Here is an 18,520-nt window from a genome sequence, read left to right on the forward strand (position 1 = left end):
GATTATGCAATCTGTACACCAAGGAGAGTGCACCTATATAAGAAATTATGGAGTAGGAAATAATTAGAAAACAGGGAAGAGGGATGAATAAGTGAAGTGGGTGAAAATATGTGGATCTGCTTTCCACGTTAGGCACGGTTCAGCAGTTCCCACATCCGTGGTACTGTGTTCCGTGGATCGTGGATGAGAGTCCACAAAATTTTTGTTGAGAGGAAAGAGAATAAATTAATGTAATAACATTCCAAGACATAGATGGGTGTCGTGTCCACATAAAGTGAATTCTGGGCAATACCAGTCACTATAGCTGATGTTGTGCTCCTATCATAAGCTGTCGTTATTGACGGTGATATAGAGCTTTGTAAATATATTCTCACAGCATGTGTATATCTGACACATTAGCAATCTAGGACAACATACAGTTATGGTATTCAGATGTCAAAAAAGGGGTCCAGAATTGCATAGATTATTGTTGAAAATTAAACCAGCGTAACTGAATCATTCCCTTAATTGTAAAATAAAGCAGCCTGTTTAACGAAGTAAACAATCTTGACACAATAATGTCTAGCAGGTACTGAAAGTTATGCAGGTTATGACAAATGAGAGAGAAAGAAAAGAATAAGTAACAGTGTCCTAGCCTCTGTTGGAGATTATAATTATAATTACAGCCTGTATCAAAAAAGCAATTTTCACATGAACATTTTTATTTTTTTGTTATTAACTCTGGTGTGCAGATTATATGGATACAAATGTGGCTAATTAGAGATACAATGTTACTGTCTGTGGGACATGACCACACGACAGATAGGGCTTACAGAACTCCAACCAAGAGGGCAATCAAGCAGGTCAGTATATCGTCAGGTGAATAAAGGTGGTGCCAAGAGGATCACTCCATGTGCGGGCCCCCCGTGGAAGACGTGTTTTGCCCGTCAGGGCTTGTTCACTTCCGGGTTCGGGGGGGATGAGTGGGGGACGGGATTTTAAAAGCAGCTACACTCGTAAATTGACCAATGGTTGCAGTCGGAGAGCGGATGCGGTGGGCGGGAGTGCTACGTTGCCGCTCCCGCCCGCCGCCAATGACGGACATTGTCAGCTGATAGTTACGTGCAATGTGGGCTAAGGCATCTGCTGAGTAGCGAGCCTGAAAACGCCATCTTGATAGTGGGATAGGGTGATGTTAGGTTGAAGAGAGTGTGGGCAGGTTGGGAATAGCTGTTGTGGGACCTGGTGTGCCATCTTATTAAAGGGAAAGAGTGGCGCTGGGATGATAGAAGTGTGGGCAAATAAGGAATGCCGGACTGCAATTGATATCAGGGATCCCGGTATGGATAAAATGGAGAGATAACGACCGCATATTGCATAGTATAAAAGCCTGAACAGATTGGTGACATTGTGTCAAAAATTATAAACTGAAAGTTTTTTTAAATCAAATAAATATAATTGAAAATATTAATGAAGAATAGAATTGGTTTTGGGGAAAAGGGGAGGGGGAAACCAAGATAGAGTGCTGACGGACCCTGAGTGGCAGGTTATAATTAATGTGTTTTATTAAGTAGAACTGGGGACTGTAATAGTGCGTCCTAGGATGTGGGGTATGAATGGAACTGGGGTATTAATGGTGCATGCTAAGGAGTGATTTGAAGTGCCAGCTATTATATTGAATGAGTGAGTGGAATGCGTGATGGGTGTAAATCTGTAGTGGGGAGCTGTGGGGGTAGAGGGGAAAGATAAAACTCAACAGAAGGGTAATGATTAATGAACTAGGTGAAAGTTAGATTTGAGAAAGTAAAAAGAGTAAAATAAGAATGAAAATAAAGATAAATATAAAGGTAAAAGATTAATGAAAAATTGAACGTAATAAAGTAAAAATGAAAAAAAAATGAAAAAAATTAATGAAAAAAATGTAATATAAAGCCAGTAGTCAATACATTAGATAGTGATTGGCTGAAAAGGCAAAAATAAATACCAGGTATTATACAGCAAAGATAATACATCTCATTTCTTGTATCATAATATAAATGATACTAAATTGATGAGATCTGTGGGCTCATCTGGTACCACTTTAATTAGGGTGAATGAATTAGCAGGACAGATGAAAACTATAGCATGTGGGCATAACATTTTGTATTAAAGAAAACATTAATAAGTATATAAGATGTTGTTATAATCACATGTGTATAAATTGTATATAAATCCCCCACGTGAGTAGGGGATAGGGCGTGAAGCAGAATTGATGGGGGAATCGGTGAAAACAAGGGTGGTGTATAGTATGAGGGCAGTGTCACCAGGTTACAATGAGGAGTGTGCCGCAGTATCGGCATTGAGAAACACGTGGGGAAAAAATATTTGTGATATGGAGGATGTCGTAGGAAATTTTACGGAATGATGAGGATGGGAGAAGGTGACTGTGATGGAGTGAAAAAGGAATTAACTGAAAAAAGTGACGGTTGGGTAACTCGCTATTAATGGATTGTGAGCAGGTCAGGAGAAATAGGGGGAAACAGGGTGCAGGTAGAGAGAAAGGGAGGGCATGTGAGAAGTGTGATAAGCAGTGCAATGTGTTTGAGGTTAAGGAAAGGTGCAGTGTAAATGTAAATGGATTGAAACTAATAAAAGGAAACCAGTAGTTCACAAGAAAACAGCATAATTTATATTTTCATTCAGACCGGAGGGCTTGAGACTGTTGAGGCGAAAGATCCATTCGCTCTCTTTTTTATAAAGTTCCTTGGTAATGTCTCCTCCTCGTATGTCTAAATGAACGCGGTCTATGCCAAAGGCCTTAAAATCTTTAATTGATCCTTTGTGGTAAAAGTGAAAGTGGAAAGAAACACCCCTGATCCAGGCGCTAATTGATTGATTGTATTCCTTACTTTTAATTTAAAATTTATAATAAACTATAAGCTGCAATCTCTGTCCAGCTGTACCTGTGTACGTACAGCTAAGACTTGATCATAAATTGATCAAGAGGCTACACAAGAAAGAAAAGAAAATGACTGATTGCGCTATCTCTCCAGGTGCGTATATGAATAAAGACACGTTTTTTTCCCACTTCTCTGGTGTTTATTTTAGTACAAACGTTATATCCCATACAGTAATATAATTAAAACTCAATATGCATGCATATTCATTATGAGCTCATTCTAAAAATTTTGTAATGCTAATAAAATAGTGATATTTCTCTGTTTTAAACAACCAGTGCTCAATCCTATCAGAGACAATTGGTATCACTCCTAATTAAATGCAACATAGCTTATCTACCCGCGGTGTTTAAACGGTATTTTTCCCAAAGTTGAAAAACTCAGTTCATTGTATAAGGACACAGTTTCCACAACTTTAAATTATGTTTTTCCCGGTTGTGTTAGTACTCAGTCTTTTGCATACGACCACAGTTCTTATTCATATATTATGCATAGTCCATGTACTGACAGTTTTAGCACTGAAGTAAACCGCTTACCACCGTGTCCGTGGATACAGACGTGATGGGGAGATCCTCGCCGTGCACAGCGGTGATGGTTTGCTTTCTCACTCCCCGTCTGTCCTCCGTGGTGGCAGCGGTACTCGATGGTCTCTAACCCTCAGCTTGTTTGGGGCCGCTTGTATGTGGACGGTTTGCAGAGTGGACTCTCCACCTGGCTGGCCGCGTCTCCTCTGATTGCGGTACAGCTTGGGCAGCAGGTGTGTGAGAGGTCTCGTTGGTTGTCCTTAGCTCCCAATCCGGCAGGGTAGATCCCAAATATTGATGTCGCTTGGTCACTTAGCTGGGTGAAAGGCAATTCTCTAACGCGTTTCGCACACAGGTGCTTCCTCATTCCTCAGCACCTTTTCAAGTTCTGTCTTTCAGGAGACCTCCAGCATCCATACGTGCTTCCTGTCTGCCGACCAAATCCTGCATGAGGAAAACCTGATTCAGCCATCTCTGCTGCGGTTCCTCTTCCCGGTCACCGGAAGAAACCCCGAGCCCACAACACTCCCAAACCAGGTCAGTGAAAGTATTCACATAGTCCTCCAGTCGCCCGCACAGACTTCACTAACGCCGGGTTCACAAAACCACAGTCATGACAGTAGGAACTGGCCACATGGACCCGGCCGAAAGTGTTTGTCTGACGCAGGACCTCCTAAGCAATATTGCAGGATGCTTGGAGGGTTTGGAGTCGACTCAGCATCAATTGGCACAGTGTCTGCAGCGGAATTCGTTCTCCAGAGATTCTCAGACCTTCTGCACTAAGACTCCTGACCAACTGCAGGTTTTCTACCAGATGTTATTACAGTTACAAGAACTTTTGTCTAGTATTCTTTCTGTGATGCCTGATCTCTTCAGGAATACTACCAACGTTGTTGAACCTGTTTTGTCCCATCCAGTTAAAAAAGTCTCTTTCTCTGTGCAAGGAAAAGTTGTTCATCAGAGCTATCCACGGCCCAAGCTCTCTGAAGCTGAACGTCAGCGGCGTAGGGAGCTACACCTCTGTCTTTACTGTGGAAATTCCGGTCATTTTGTTAAAGACTGCATTCTTCGCAAGCCAGGGAATGGTGACAAATCTCAGTATCATGGTGCTCATGTCTACAAGTCGTTCACAGTAGCCGATCCTGCTACTGCTGACGGGGGTATCAAGAAGGCTACTCTGAAAGAGACTCAAATTTATGACTGGGGTCCGGTGATTAAAAGACCTTATCCCAAGTTGGGTGTCCAGAGAAGAATGTTCAAGCCATTTAGAGTCACAGAGGAGTCCGTGTCTACAGCCCACGGAGTGGCGTCCGTGTCTTCAGCCCCAGTGAGGGGTTCAGAGCGTCCAGCCCAAGGAGGGGCGTCCATGTCTACAGCCCAAGGATGGGCGTCCGTGTCTACAGCCCAAGGAGGGGCGTCCGTGTCTACAGCCCAAGGAGGGGCGTCCGTGTCTTCAGCCCCAGGAGGGAGTTCTTCAGAGTGTCCAGCCCCAGGAGGGAGTTCTTCAGAGTGTCCAGCCCCAGAAGGGGGTTCTTCAGAGTGTCCAGCCCCAGGAGGGGGTTCTTCAGAGTGTCTAGCCCCAGGAGGGGGTTCTTCAGAGTGTCCAGCCCCAGGAGGGGGTTCTTCAGAGGATCCAGCCCCAGGGAGTCTTCAGAGCGCTGCCCAGCCAGAGAGTCTTCAGAGCGCTGCCCAGCCAGAGAGTCTTCAGAGCGCTGCCCAGCCAGAGAGTCTACAGAGCGCTGTCCAGCCAGAGAGTCTACAGAGTGCTGCCCAGCCCCGTGAAGTGGGGCTCTTGCCTCAGCCCAGCCCCGTGAAGTGGGGGCTCTTGCCTCAGCCCAGCACCGTGAAGTGGGGGCTCTTGCCTCAGCCCAGCCCCGTGAAGTGGGGGCTCCTGCCTCAGCCCAGCCCCGTGAAGTGGGGGCTCTTGCCTCAGCCCAGCCCCATGAAGTGGGGGCTCTTGCCTCAGCCCAACCCCGTGAAGTGGGGGCTCTTGCCTCAGACCAGCCCCGTGAAGAAAGGGCTTCTGCCGGTCCAGCAATATTCCAGGCTCCGCCTGGTCAGTCCGTCTCGGTTCCATCTGGTCCAGCGATACTCCAGGACCAGCCTGGTCAGTCTCCTTTGGCTCCAGCCAATTCAAGTATCCTCAGATCCAATCCAGTCCTACTCGTCCAGCCAAAGATTTCTCCAGTTTCAGTCTGTTCAAGCTCATCTGGACTCAAACCGATTCCAAGCATTGGCTCGAGTAAAGAACTTTTGACAGTTGGTCACAGTAAAGGACTTCCACCATCTAGTTCTAAAATTAGACTTCAGTCTGTCTCTGATTCTGTTTCCTCTTCTTCCAGCATTGAGTCCACAGCTTCTGCAGGGAAAACTAATACCTCTTCTCATCAATGTCAGAATAATTCTGCTGTAGCCACCAAAGTCAAGAAAAATACCAAGGCTATTGACCTTATGTCTGAATGTGTACCTCAGTCTAATGTTTCAGTGGCATCTGTTTCCATGAGTCCAATTTCATCCTCCACTCAGTCTTCAGAACATTCAGCCAATGCTCCGTTTTTTGACCCATCGCTTTCTGAGCAAGATAATGCATTGATGAACCAATACCTTAAGAATTTCAGTGATGCCAAGAATTGGAAAACAGTATAAAGACAACAGCCTGTGGATTTAAGAATTGGTTATGTTTCCATTGATTCCACTCCAAATTCCTTGTGTTGCTCAGAACTTGTTAATGCAGCTTATAAAACGGATGTAGTTACTCCCAAAGACGACTGGTATCTTCCAATAGACTTGGACTCAGACTCTGAATTTGATCCAGTTTATGATGCTACTCCTTTCCTGGGAGGTCCCATTCATTCCTGTTATGCTTTAACGCATGAAGAGGTTCCAGAATTACCAAAAAACTCTACAGGTCTCTGTATGAAAAGTCCTCGTTATAGAACAAGATTTAATTTAAGCCTCAGTGGAGTTCTAGCTTCAAAAGCACAATCTTCTCGGATTACTAATCTAGGAAAGGAACCTTCTACAGTTTATTCCTCAGTCCTTTCAGATGAAGGAAATTCCAGTTTTGTCAATGATGGATGGTCTACCTGTTCAGAAGATGAAGATCAGGAAGACTTTTGAAGAATTCAGCTTAAGTTTTGTTTCTGGACCTTCTGGTTTCCACTTTTCTGAATCTTTGTGTACAAGTTATTCATCAAGTTCTTCTAAGACCAAAGATGGGTGTACGGAGTCCACCCTTGAAGAGGGGGGTACTGTCACGATCCTGACTGTAGTTCTCGTATTTGGTGACTTACCCCTGCCATCTGTCCTGGATCCTGTGTCTTTTTACTCACTGAGTTAAACAGCTTGTCAGCACTATGAGTTTTCCTGAGTTCTCTGCCTGAAAGGTAATAGTTAATTAGCTCCACCTGTGGTGATCTCCTGTGTGAGGCTGAATTCAGTAATCTGAAGTTTAGGCCTAAAAGCCAGCATCTCATGTTTTGCAGAAGTTCAGGCTTCAGTGTTCTCTCGGCCTGCTAGGCCTCATTCTACATCACAGCCTAGTCTAGAGTACTCACATGACAGTGACTGTTCACCTGACCCAGAGTTGTCCAATCCTTTGCCAGCCTGAGACTCTCTGCATCACCTAATCCTGCTCACCAATCACCAAGGACCAGGAAGTATAAGTTGGGAGACTGAGTTGGAAACTGGGCCAGTTCCTCGTGTCACACACAGCTCTGTGTGAGTCTTAAAGCTGAGCTCCCTAAAGGTAACCTTTGTACTTTAGTTCCTGTGGAAACTCTGTTCCCTTGTTACCCCGTTTGGTTTATTTTTGTGTTGCCACTGATATTCACTATTTCCACGAGTCTCAATGTAAAGGCACAGCTGCAGTGGTTCATCTTAAAGGCACAGTACTGTATTCCATAGTCTCAACTGAAAACCACAGTTGCCGTGTTTAATCTTTACTGCTGTTGTAGTTGTGATCTCCAGAGCTCCCGTATCCCTGTGGCTTCCGTGCCTCCAAGCACCTCAGTGTCTCCCGGCACTTCTGCACCTACAAGCACCTCAGTGCCTCCAAGCACCTCAGTGTCTCAAAACACCTCAGTGCCTCCAGGCACTTCTGCACCTCAGTGCCTCCTAGCACCTCAGTGCCTCCAAACACCCAGTGCTCACAAGCGTAGTTGGTGTCTCCAGCATCCGGTACTCCTTAATTCATTCCTCAGCACCTTTTCAAGTTCTGTCTTTCAGGAGACCTCCAGCATCCATACGTGCTTCCTGTCTGCCAACCAAATCCTGCATGAGGAAAACCTGATTCGGCCATCTCTGCTGCGGTTCCTCTTCCCGGTCACCAGAAGAAACCCCGAGCCCACAACACTCCCAAACCAGGTCAGTGAAAGTATTCACATAGTCCTCCAGTCGCCCGCACAGACTTCACTAACGCCGGGTTCACAAAACCACAGTCATGACAGACCTCTTTTTTCTTCCCAAAAATTAGGCTCTCCCTCTTGACTGTTGCAGTGGCTGAGTATGCTCGTTTAAGTGAGCGTTTACTATAGCCTCTAGCTAAGAGGTGATTAGTAAGTTCTCTGCTCTTGATTTTAAACACCTGATCCTCCGAGCAGTTACGTCTCAGCCTGAGATACTCCCCTGTTAGGCCTTGATGGTGATTAATACTTGTGTAAAGTGCCTCTATATATAGAGTCACTAGAAGAAAATTGCTCTCAAAATGTATGTCATGGATCTTTCGTAACAAGTCAGATGTATCCTGCAAGTAGGAGGGTAAATCAAGAACGAATTCACGTAGATGTAAGTCCAGAAATCGGCTTGGTTGCTCCAAAAGTCCACCATTGCCTGACATTATTGGTCTGCCAGGTGGGGTATGAGCATTCTTATGGATCTTGGGCAAAAGATAGAATGTTGGTGTTTTTGGATTCTGGACAGTGAGATATTGTAGTTCTTGTTTCATGATGGTGCCTTGGGCAGCAGCTTCCTGTACCAGGATATTGTAAGCATTCAGGAATCTGGTAGTCGGATCACTGAGAAGCTTTTTGTAGCATGAAAGATTGTACAATTGTCGATGTGCCTCGGTAATGTACATTTCTCGAGGCCAAAGAACAATATTGCCACCTTTGTCGGATGATTTTATGATTATATCATGCCAAGTTCCTATTTCTTGAAGGGCTTTTCTCTCTTTGAATTTAAGATTTTTGGAAGAGCGGTGGAGGCCAGTTTTAGTTTGAACATAAATATCGTCAAATTTTTTGGATACTCGGTTCAAAAAGACCATGATCTCTGGACTGGTATTGTCCGGAGGAAAGAATGATGATTGGGTTTGCATTTCGGTCTGTAGGTAGTTACTTCGTCAGTATTGGATTCCAATTGAAGTTCCTCTAATTCGTGGATGGCATGGAGGTCATCACTGGACAGTTCTGAGTTGGAGACATCACCTGCCTGTCTAGATTGTTGTTTGGCGAAAAATTTCTTGAGAAGAAGCTTCCTCCCAAATAATCTCAGATCCTTTTCCCAGGAAAATCTGTTAAAATATCTAGATGGTGAGAAGGAAAGTCCCTTTGCAAGTACTTCCATGTGGTCGGGAGAGAGAAACCTATCAGATAAATTAATGACCTGTAGTCTGGAGGAATTATCGAGATCTATCGCACCGTCTTCCTCTGCCGGGCTGGATATCGGGCGGTCCTTGGTATGTCCCAATCTTGTTTGCGTCTGTCGTTTCTTCTTTCCCCCTCTCCTGGTTTTCCTTGATTCCTTATACGGCCCCTGGCCTAAGAAGCGTAGGGAGAAATCCTCAACTTCTTCCTGATTGTACTTGGTGTTTTCAAAGGTTTCGCTAGCCGAGTCTCCACTGTTGGAAGACTTAAACTCCGAGAGGGTAGGGTCTTCCCTCTGTTTTCTATTCCTGTTGGGGAGTATAGGATTCCACCTAAAGATATCGCCTCGTGCGAAGTCACGTTTATCCCTGATGAATTTGTTGCGTTTTCGGTCAATTATTGCTTGTTCATATAGGGCAATTTCTTTCTTGTGCTTCTCAAAGGCTGTCTGGAAGGATAGGTCCTGCTCCCACATCTCCAAATTTTTCCCAAGTTCCTCTATCTCCTTTTCAACCTGATCTATGAGTAAAGTATCATGTTTGACCAGGAGGTGTAATAATTTGTAGGAGCACTTGAGAAGGGCTACTTCCCATTCGGTCTTCAAGTTTTCAGTTGCAAGTGGGAAAGAAGGAAATACTTTGGGCCTAAGGCCCCGAGGTACAATTTTGTTTTTAATATAATTTTCTAAGGTTGTAACATCCCATGATAGGCGTGTCCTCCTCTGCAGATTTTTTTGTAATCTGGAGAAGGTAGTCCTCCAATCTAGGTTGGAAGAGGTTTGTTCATAGGTTTCAGAAAAGGGATCCCCAAAATTCTCTAAGTTTTGGCGTTTCAATAACTCAGTCTTGAGTGAAAATGTCGTCATATTAAATGACAATGTACACTCAGGCAGTGTAGTGACGAAGAGTGGTACGAGTAATTTGACTGTATATAAAAAGAAGGTAGCTGCTAAAAGGATCTGTGGGTAGGAAAGAAGAATTGAAGTAAAATAAATTCAAACGTAATGGTAAAGACCATGCCAAATAATCAGAGACTGTTATTACAACAGTATAGAATACTTAAGGCAAAATAAGGGGTGATCGGGCACAGGTCACAGAGATACAGTCATGTATATAAGAGAAATACCAAAAATGGACGATTAATTACCCCAGTAGTGGGAAAGAGAAAATATATAGAATTTTCTCATATTAAAAACTGTCCTAGTTGGTGGTGCGCCCAGAGCCAGAAAATACGCAGATTGACAGTGGGAGAGAGAGAAGGCTCTTGTGTGGGCGCACTCTTATACACGGAAGGAAATTCCTATATTAGGTATTGAGAAATATTTAAAACATAGCTTTTATTGGTATTGTTTAGGACGTAATTACCCATCTAAATGATCCTTATGAAATAAAGAATTGAAAAATTTTAAAATGTTCTGGTCTCTTGCTTCAAAGAGTGATTCGGAAAGGTTGTAGACACTGGATTGTCATACCCCCATTTCCCTTGACCAGTACAGAGTTTCTGTATTAGTGGGACCGAGGAGTGGTCAAAAATATTATGGATACATTTAACTATTATACCTTATATTAAGTTTTAGTTAATATTCAATGGTCACCAATATTTGAACACCTGAAATATTGACAGATATCACATTGGTAAAAAATGAGGTGTTGCACTGCAATGGACACGGATTAAATAAGGATAAGAAGGTACTGAATAGAGTTAGTGGTGATACTGCTGTTGGTGTCCCTTCTCACATAGAGAGGAAAATAAATCCTACTCTACAACACCAGGTATTCGCAGGCAGTCTCCTCTCCTGGTACTAACCCGGCCCAACGCTGTTTAGCTTCCAAGATCGGACGAGATCGGGCGTTGGCAGCGTGGTATGATAGTAGAGGATTATGCAATCTGTACACCAATGAGAGTGCACCTATATAAGAAATTATGGAGTAGGAAATAATTAGAAAACAGGGAAGAGGGATGAATAAGTGAAGTGGGTGAAAATATGTGGATCTGCTTTCCACGTTAGGCACGGTTCAGCAGTTCACACATCCGTGGTACTGTGTTCCGTGGATCGTGGATGAGAGTCCACGAAATTTTTGTTGAGATTAAAGAGCATAAATTAATGTAATAACATTCCAAGACAGAGATGGGTGTCGTGTCCATATAAAGTGAATTCTGGGCAATACCAGTCACTATAGCTGATGTTGTGCTCCTATCATAAGCTGTCATTATTGACGGTGATATAGAGCTTTGCAAATATATTCTCACAGCATGTGTATATCTGACACATTAGCAATCTAGGACAAAATACAGTTATGGTATTCAGATGTCAAAAAAGGGTCCAGAATTGCATAGATTATTGTTGAAAATTAGACCAGCGTAACTGAATCATTCCCTTAATTGAAAAATAAAGCAGCCTGTTTAACGAAGTAAACAATCTTGACACAATAATGTCTAGCAGGTACTGAAAGTTATGCAGGTTATGACAAAGGAGAGAGAAAGAAAAGAATAAGTAACAATGTCCTAGCCTCTGTTAGAGATTATAATTATAATTACAGCCTGTATCAAAAAAGCAATTTTCACATGAAAAAAAAATATTGTTTTGTTATTAACTCTGGTGTGCAGATTATATGGATACAAATGTGGTTGATTAGAGATACAATGTTACTGTCTGTGGGACATGACCACACGACAGATAAGGCTTACAGAACTCCAACCAAGAGGGCAATCAAGCAGGTCAGTATATCGTCAGGTGAATAAAGGTGGTGCCAAGAGGATCACTCCATGTGCGGGCCCCGCATGGAAGACGCGTTTCGCCTGTCAGGGCTTGTTCACTTCCGGGTTCGGGGGGGATGAGTGGGGGACGGGATTTTAAAAGCAGCTACATTTGTAAATTGACCAATGGTTGCGGTCGGAGAGCGGATATGCGGTGGGCGGGAGTGCTACGTTGCCGCTCCCACCCGCCGCCGATGACGAACATTGTCAGCTGATAGTTACGTGCAATGTGGGCTAAGGCATCTGCTGAGTAGCGAGCCTGAAAACGCCATCTTGATAGTGGGATAGGGTGATGTTAGGTTGAAGAGAGTGTGGGCAGGTTGGGAATAGCTGTTGTGGGACCTGGTGCGCCATCTTATTAAAGGGAAAGAGTGGCGCTGGGATGATAGAAGTGTGGGCAAATAAGGAATGCCGGACTGCAATTGATATCAGGGATCCCGGTATGGATAAAATGGAAAGATAAGGATCGCATATTGCATAGTATAAAAGCCTGAACAGATTGGTGACATTGTGTCAAAAATTATAAACTGAAAGTTTTTTAAATCAAATAAATATAATTGAAAATATTAATGAAGAATAGAATTGGTTTTGGGGAAAAGGGGAGGGGGAAACCAAGATAGAGTACTGACAGACCCTGAGTGGCAGGTTATAATTAATGTGTTTTATTAAGTAGAACTGGGGACTGGAATAGTGCGTCCTAGGATGTGGGGTATGAATGGAACTGGAGTATTAATGGTGCATGCTAAGGAGTGATTTGAAGTGCCAGCTATTATATTGAATGAGTGAGTGGAATGCGTGATCGGTGTAAATCTGTAGTGGGGAGCTGCGGGGGTAGAGGGGAAAGATAAAACTCAACAGAAGGGTAATGATTAATGAACTAGGTGAAAGTTAGATTTGAGAAAGTAAAAGAGAGTAAAATAAGAATGAAAATAAAGATAAATATAAAGGTAAAAGATTAATGAAAAATTGAACGTAATAAAGTAAAAATGAAAAAAATGAAAAAAATTAATGAAAAAAATATAATATAAAGCCAGTAGTCAATAAATGAGATAGTGATTGGCTGAACAGGCAAAAATAAATACCAGGTATTATACAGCAAAGATAATACATCTCATTTCTTGTATCATAATATAAATGATACTAAATTGATGAGATCTGTGAGCTCATCTGGTGCCACTTTAATTAGGGTGAATGAATTATCAGGACAGATGAAAACTATAGCATGTGGGCATAACATTTTGCATTAAAGAAAAAATGAATAAGTATATAAGATGTTGTTATAATCACATGTGTATAAATTGTATATAAATCCCCCACGTGTGTAGGGGATAGGACGTGAAGCAGAATTGATGTGGGAATCGGTGAAAACAAGGGTGGTGTATAGTATGAGGGCAGTGTCACCAGGTTACAATGAGGAGTGTGCCGCAGTATCGGCATTGAGAAACACGTGGGGAAAAAATATTTTTGATATGGAGGATGTCGTAGGAAATTTAACGGAATGATGAGGACTGGGGTAATTAATCGTCCATTTTTGGTATTTCTCTTATATACATGACTGTATCTCTGTGACCTGTGCCCGATCACCCCGTATTTTGCCTTAAGTATTCTATACTGTTGTAATAACAGTCTCTGATTGTTTGGCACAGTCTTTGCGATTACATTTGAATCTATTTTACTTCAATTCTTCTTTCCTACCCACAGATCCTTTTAGCAGCTACCTTCTTTTTATATACAGTCAAATTACTCGTACCACTCTTCGTCACTACACTGCCTGAGTGTACATTGTCATTTAATATGACGACATTTTCACTCAAGACTGAGTTATTGAAACGCCAAAACTTAGAGAATTTTGGGGATCCCTTTTCTGAAACCTATGAACAGACCTCTTCCAACCTAGATTGGAGGACTACCTTCTCCAGATTACAAAAAAATCTGCAGAGGAGGACACACCTATCATGGGATGTTACAACCTTAGAAAATTATATTAAAAACAAAATTGTACCTCGGGGCCTTAGACCCAAAGTATTTCCTTCTTTCCCACTTGCAACTGAAAGCTTGAAGACCGAATGGGAAGCAGCCCTTCTCAAGTGCTCCCACAAATTATTACACCTCCTGGTCAAACATGATACTTTACTCATAGATCAGGTTGAAAAGGAGATAGAGGAACTTGGGAAAAATTTGGAGACGTGGGAGAAGGACCTATCCTTCCAGACAGCCTTTGAGAAGCACAAGAAAGAAATTGCCCTATATAAAGAAGCAATAATTGTCCGAAAACGCAACAAATTCATCAGAGATATACGTGACTTCGCACAAGGCGATATCTTTAGGTGGAATCCTATACTCCCCAACAGGAATAGAAAACAAAGGGAATACCCTACCCTCTTGGAGTTTGAGTCTTCCAACAGTGGAGACTCGGCTAGCGAAACCTTTGGAAACACCAAGTACAATCAGGAAGAAGTTGAGGATTACTACCCACGTTTTTTAGGCCAAGGTCCAAGGCCCAGGGGCCGTATAAGGAATCAAGGAAAACCAGGAGTGGGGGAAAGAAGAAACAACAGACGCAAACAAGATTGGGACATACCAAGGACCGCCCGATATCCAGCCCGGCAGAGGAAGACGGTGCGATAGATCTCGATAATTCCTCCAGACTACAGGTCATTAATTTATCTAATAGGTTTCTCTCTCCCGACCACATGGAAGTACTTGCAAAGGGACTTTCCTTCTCACCATCTAGATCTTTTAACAGATTTTCCTGGGAAAAGGATCTGAGATTATTTGGGAGGAAGCTTCTTCTCAAGAAATTTTTCGACAAACAACAATCTAGACAGGCAGGTGATGTCTCCAACTCAGAACTGTCCAGTGATGACCTCCATGCCATCCAGGAATTAGAGGAACTTCAATTGGAATCCAATACGGACGAAGTAACTACCTAAAGACCGAAATGCAAACCCAAATCATCATTCTTTCCTCCGGACAATACCAGTCCAGAGATCATGGTCTTTTTGAACCGAGTATCCAAAGAATTTGACGATATTTATGTTCAAACTAAAACTGGCCTCCACCGCTCTTCCAAAAATCTTAAATTCAAAGAGAGAAAAGCCCTTCAAGAAATAGGAACTTGGCATGATATAATCATAAAATCATCCGACAAAGGTGGCAATATTGTTCTTTGGCCTCGAGAAATGTACATTACCGAGGCACATCGACAATTGTACAATCTTTCATGCTACAAAAAGCTTCTCAGTGATCCGACTACCAGATTCCTGAATGCTTACAACATCCTGGTACAGGAAGCTGCTGCCCAAGGCACCATCACGAAACAAGAACTACAATATCTCACTGTCCAGAAACCAAAAACACCAACATTCTATCTTTTGCCCAAGATCCATAAGAATGCTCATACCCCAACTGGCAGACCAATAATGTCAGGCAATGGTGGACTTTTGGAGCAACCAAGCCGATTTCTGGACTTACATCTACGTGAATTCGTTCTTGATTTACCCTCCTACTTGCAGGATACATCTGACTTGTTACGAAAGATTCATGACATACATTTTGAGAGCAAATTTCTTCTAGTGACTCTAGATGTAGAGGCACTTTACACAAGTATTAATCACCATCAAGGCCTCACAGCGGTCAAATACTATCTGGATCAAGGAGGAGCAAAAGATTTTTCAAATTTCCTTCTGGAGTTACTCAAATTTGTTCTTTCCAAAAACTACTTTGTATTTCAAGAACAATTTTTCCTGCATGTAAGGGGAACAGCAATGGGCGCGGCTTGTGCACCTACGTATGCCAATCTTTTTTTGCGGTGGTGGGAGCATCTACATGTCTTTAATACCATCAATGAGAAGTATACCACACATGTGATTTTGTGGTTGAGATATATCGATATATTCATCATTTGGAACAGAGAAAGAGACCTTCTTATGGACTTTATCAAACTTCTGAATACCAACGATCTCAATATCAAACTGACACACACCATTAGCTCTGAGATGGTCCCCTTTCTTGATCTCAATATTTACAAGACGAACACAGGTTTTTTGGAAACTGAACTATATCGCAAGGTGACAGCAACCAACAGTCTCCTTTTTCAAACCAGTTCACATTTCCCACCGACTATTGAAAATATCCCCAAAGGGGAGTATCTCAGGCTGAGACGTAACTGCTCAGAGGATCATGTGTTTAAAATCAAGAGCAGATAACTTACTAATCGCCTCTTAGCTAGAGGCTATAGTAAATGCTCACTTAAACGAGCATACTCAGCCACTGAAACAGTCAAGAGGGAGAGCCTAATTTTTGGGAAGAAAAAAGAGGTCATTACGCAAGATGACACCATTAGATTCATAGGGACCTTCTGTCCCGAGTGGAAAATGCTGAAGAATGCCATAACCAAACATCTTTCCATCTTACAGCTGGATCCAGATTTATCTCCTTTCCTGAATTCTCCATTGCAGATGAGTTGGCGCAGATCCAAGAACATGAAAGATCAGTTAGTCCGGAGCCATTTCGTTACTTCGACACCTAAAAAAACCATCTGTTTCTGGCTCTTTCCCTTGTGGACAATGCAAATCGTGCCCCCAAACATTACAAACCAATACCATCATCGACAGATATGGTCAATCAATAACGTTACAACATTTCTTCAATTGCAATACTCAAGCTGTGATCTATTGCATAACTTGTGGTTGCAACCTCAAATACATTGGCATCACCACACGTAAATTGAAAGAGAGGGTCCTGGAACATTTGAGCAATATTCGCAATGCATCGAAAGATCTTGCACGTATGAAACAGCTCACCTCGGTTGCCAGGCACTTTCACTTTTACCACAAAGGATCCATTAATGATTTTAAGGCCTTTGGCCTAGACCGCGTTCATTTAGGCATACGAGGAGGAGACATTACCAAGGAACTTTATAAAAAAGAGAGCGAATGTATCTTTTGCCTCAACAGTCTTAAGCCCTCCGGTCTGAATGAAAATATAAATTATGCTATTTTCTTGTGAACTACTGGTTTCCTTTTATTAGTTTCAATCCATTTACATTGACACTGCACCTTTCCTTAACCTCAAACACATTGCACTGCTTATCACACTTCTCACATGCCCTCCCTTTCCCTCTACCTGCACCCTGTTTCCCCCTTTTTCTCCTGACCTGCTCACAATCCATTAATAGAGAGTTACCCAACCGTCACTTTTTTCAGTTAATTCCTTTTTAACTCCATCACAGTTACCTTCTCCCATCCTCATCATTCCGTAAAATTTCCTACGACATCCTCCATATCACAAATATTTTTTCCCCACGTGTTTCTCAATGCCGATACTGCGGCACACTCCTCATTGTAACCTGGTGACACTGCCCTCATACTATACACCACCCTTGTTTTCACCGATTCCCACATCAATTCTGCTTCACGCCCTAACCCCTACTCACGTGGGGGATTTATATACAATTTATACACATGTGATTATAACAACATCTTATATACTTATTAATTTTTTCTTTAATGCAAAATGTTATGCCCACATGCTATAGTTTCATCTGTCCTGCTAATTCATTCACCCTAATTAAAGTAGTACCAGATGAGCTCACAGATCTCATCAATTTAGTATCATTTATATTATGATACAAGAAATGAGATGTATTATCTTTGCTGTATAATACCTGGTATTTATTTTTGCCTGTTCAGCCAATCACTATCTCATTTATTGACTACTGGCTTTATATTATATTTTTTTCATAAATTTTTTTCATTTTTTTCATTTTTACTTTATTACGTTCACTTTTTCATTAATCTTTTACCTTTATATTTATCTTTATTTTCATTCTTATTTTACTCTCTTTTTACTTTCTCAAATCTAACTTTCACCTAGTTCATTAATCATTACCCTTCTGTTGAGTTTTATCTTTCCCCTCTACCCCCACAGCTCCCCACTACAGATTTAAACCCATCACGCATTCCACTCACTCATTCAATATAATAGCTGGCACTTCAAATCACTCCTTAGCATGCACCATTAATACCCCAGTTCCATTCATACCCCACATCCTAGGACGCACTATTCCAGTCCCCAGTTCTACTTAATAAAACACATTAATTATAACCTGCCACTCAGGGTCCGTGAGCACTCTATCTTGGTTTCCCCCTCCCCTTTTCCCCATACCCAATTCTATGCTTCATTAATATTTTCAATTATATTTATTTGATTTAAAAAAACTTTCAGTTTATAATTTTTGACACAATGTCACCAATCTGTTCAGGCTTTTATACTATGCAATATGCGGTCCTTATCTCTCCATTTTATCCATACCGGGATCCCTGATATCAATTGCAGTCCAGCATTCCTTATATACACATGCTGTGAGAATATATTTGCAAAGCTCTATATCACCATCAATAACAACAGCTTATGATAGGAGCACAACATCAGCTATAGTGACTGGTATTGCCCAGAATTCACTTTATGTGGACACGACACCCATCTCTGTCTTGGAATGTTATTACACTAATTTATTCTCTTTCCTCTCAACAAAAATTTTGTGGACTCTCATCCACGATCCACGGAACACAGTACCACGGATGTGGGAACTGCTGAACCGTGCCTAACGTGGAAAGCAGATCCACATATTTTCACCCACTTCACTTATTCATCCCTCTTCCCTATTTTCGAATTATTTCCTACTCCATAATTTCTTATATAGGTGCACTCTCATTGGTGTACAGATTGCATAATC

The 18,520-nt window shown here is 42.1% G+C and overlaps 1 pseudogene; it reads right to left on the reverse strand.

Moving 5' to 3' along the window:
- Positions 1–10,781: 10,781 nt before the first annotated feature.
- LOC134947194 (5S ribosomal RNA) lies at positions 10,782–10,900 on the reverse strand (annotated as a pseudogene).
- Between the last annotated feature and the right edge of the window lie 7,620 nt (positions 10,901–18,520).

Source organism: Pseudophryne corroboree, chromosome 7 (genome assembly GCF_028390025.1).
Source record: "Pseudophryne corroboree isolate aPseCor3 chromosome 7, aPseCor3.hap2, whole genome shotgun sequence".
Lineage (NCBI taxonomy): Eukaryota > Metazoa > Chordata > Amphibia > Anura > Myobatrachidae > Pseudophryne > Pseudophryne corroboree.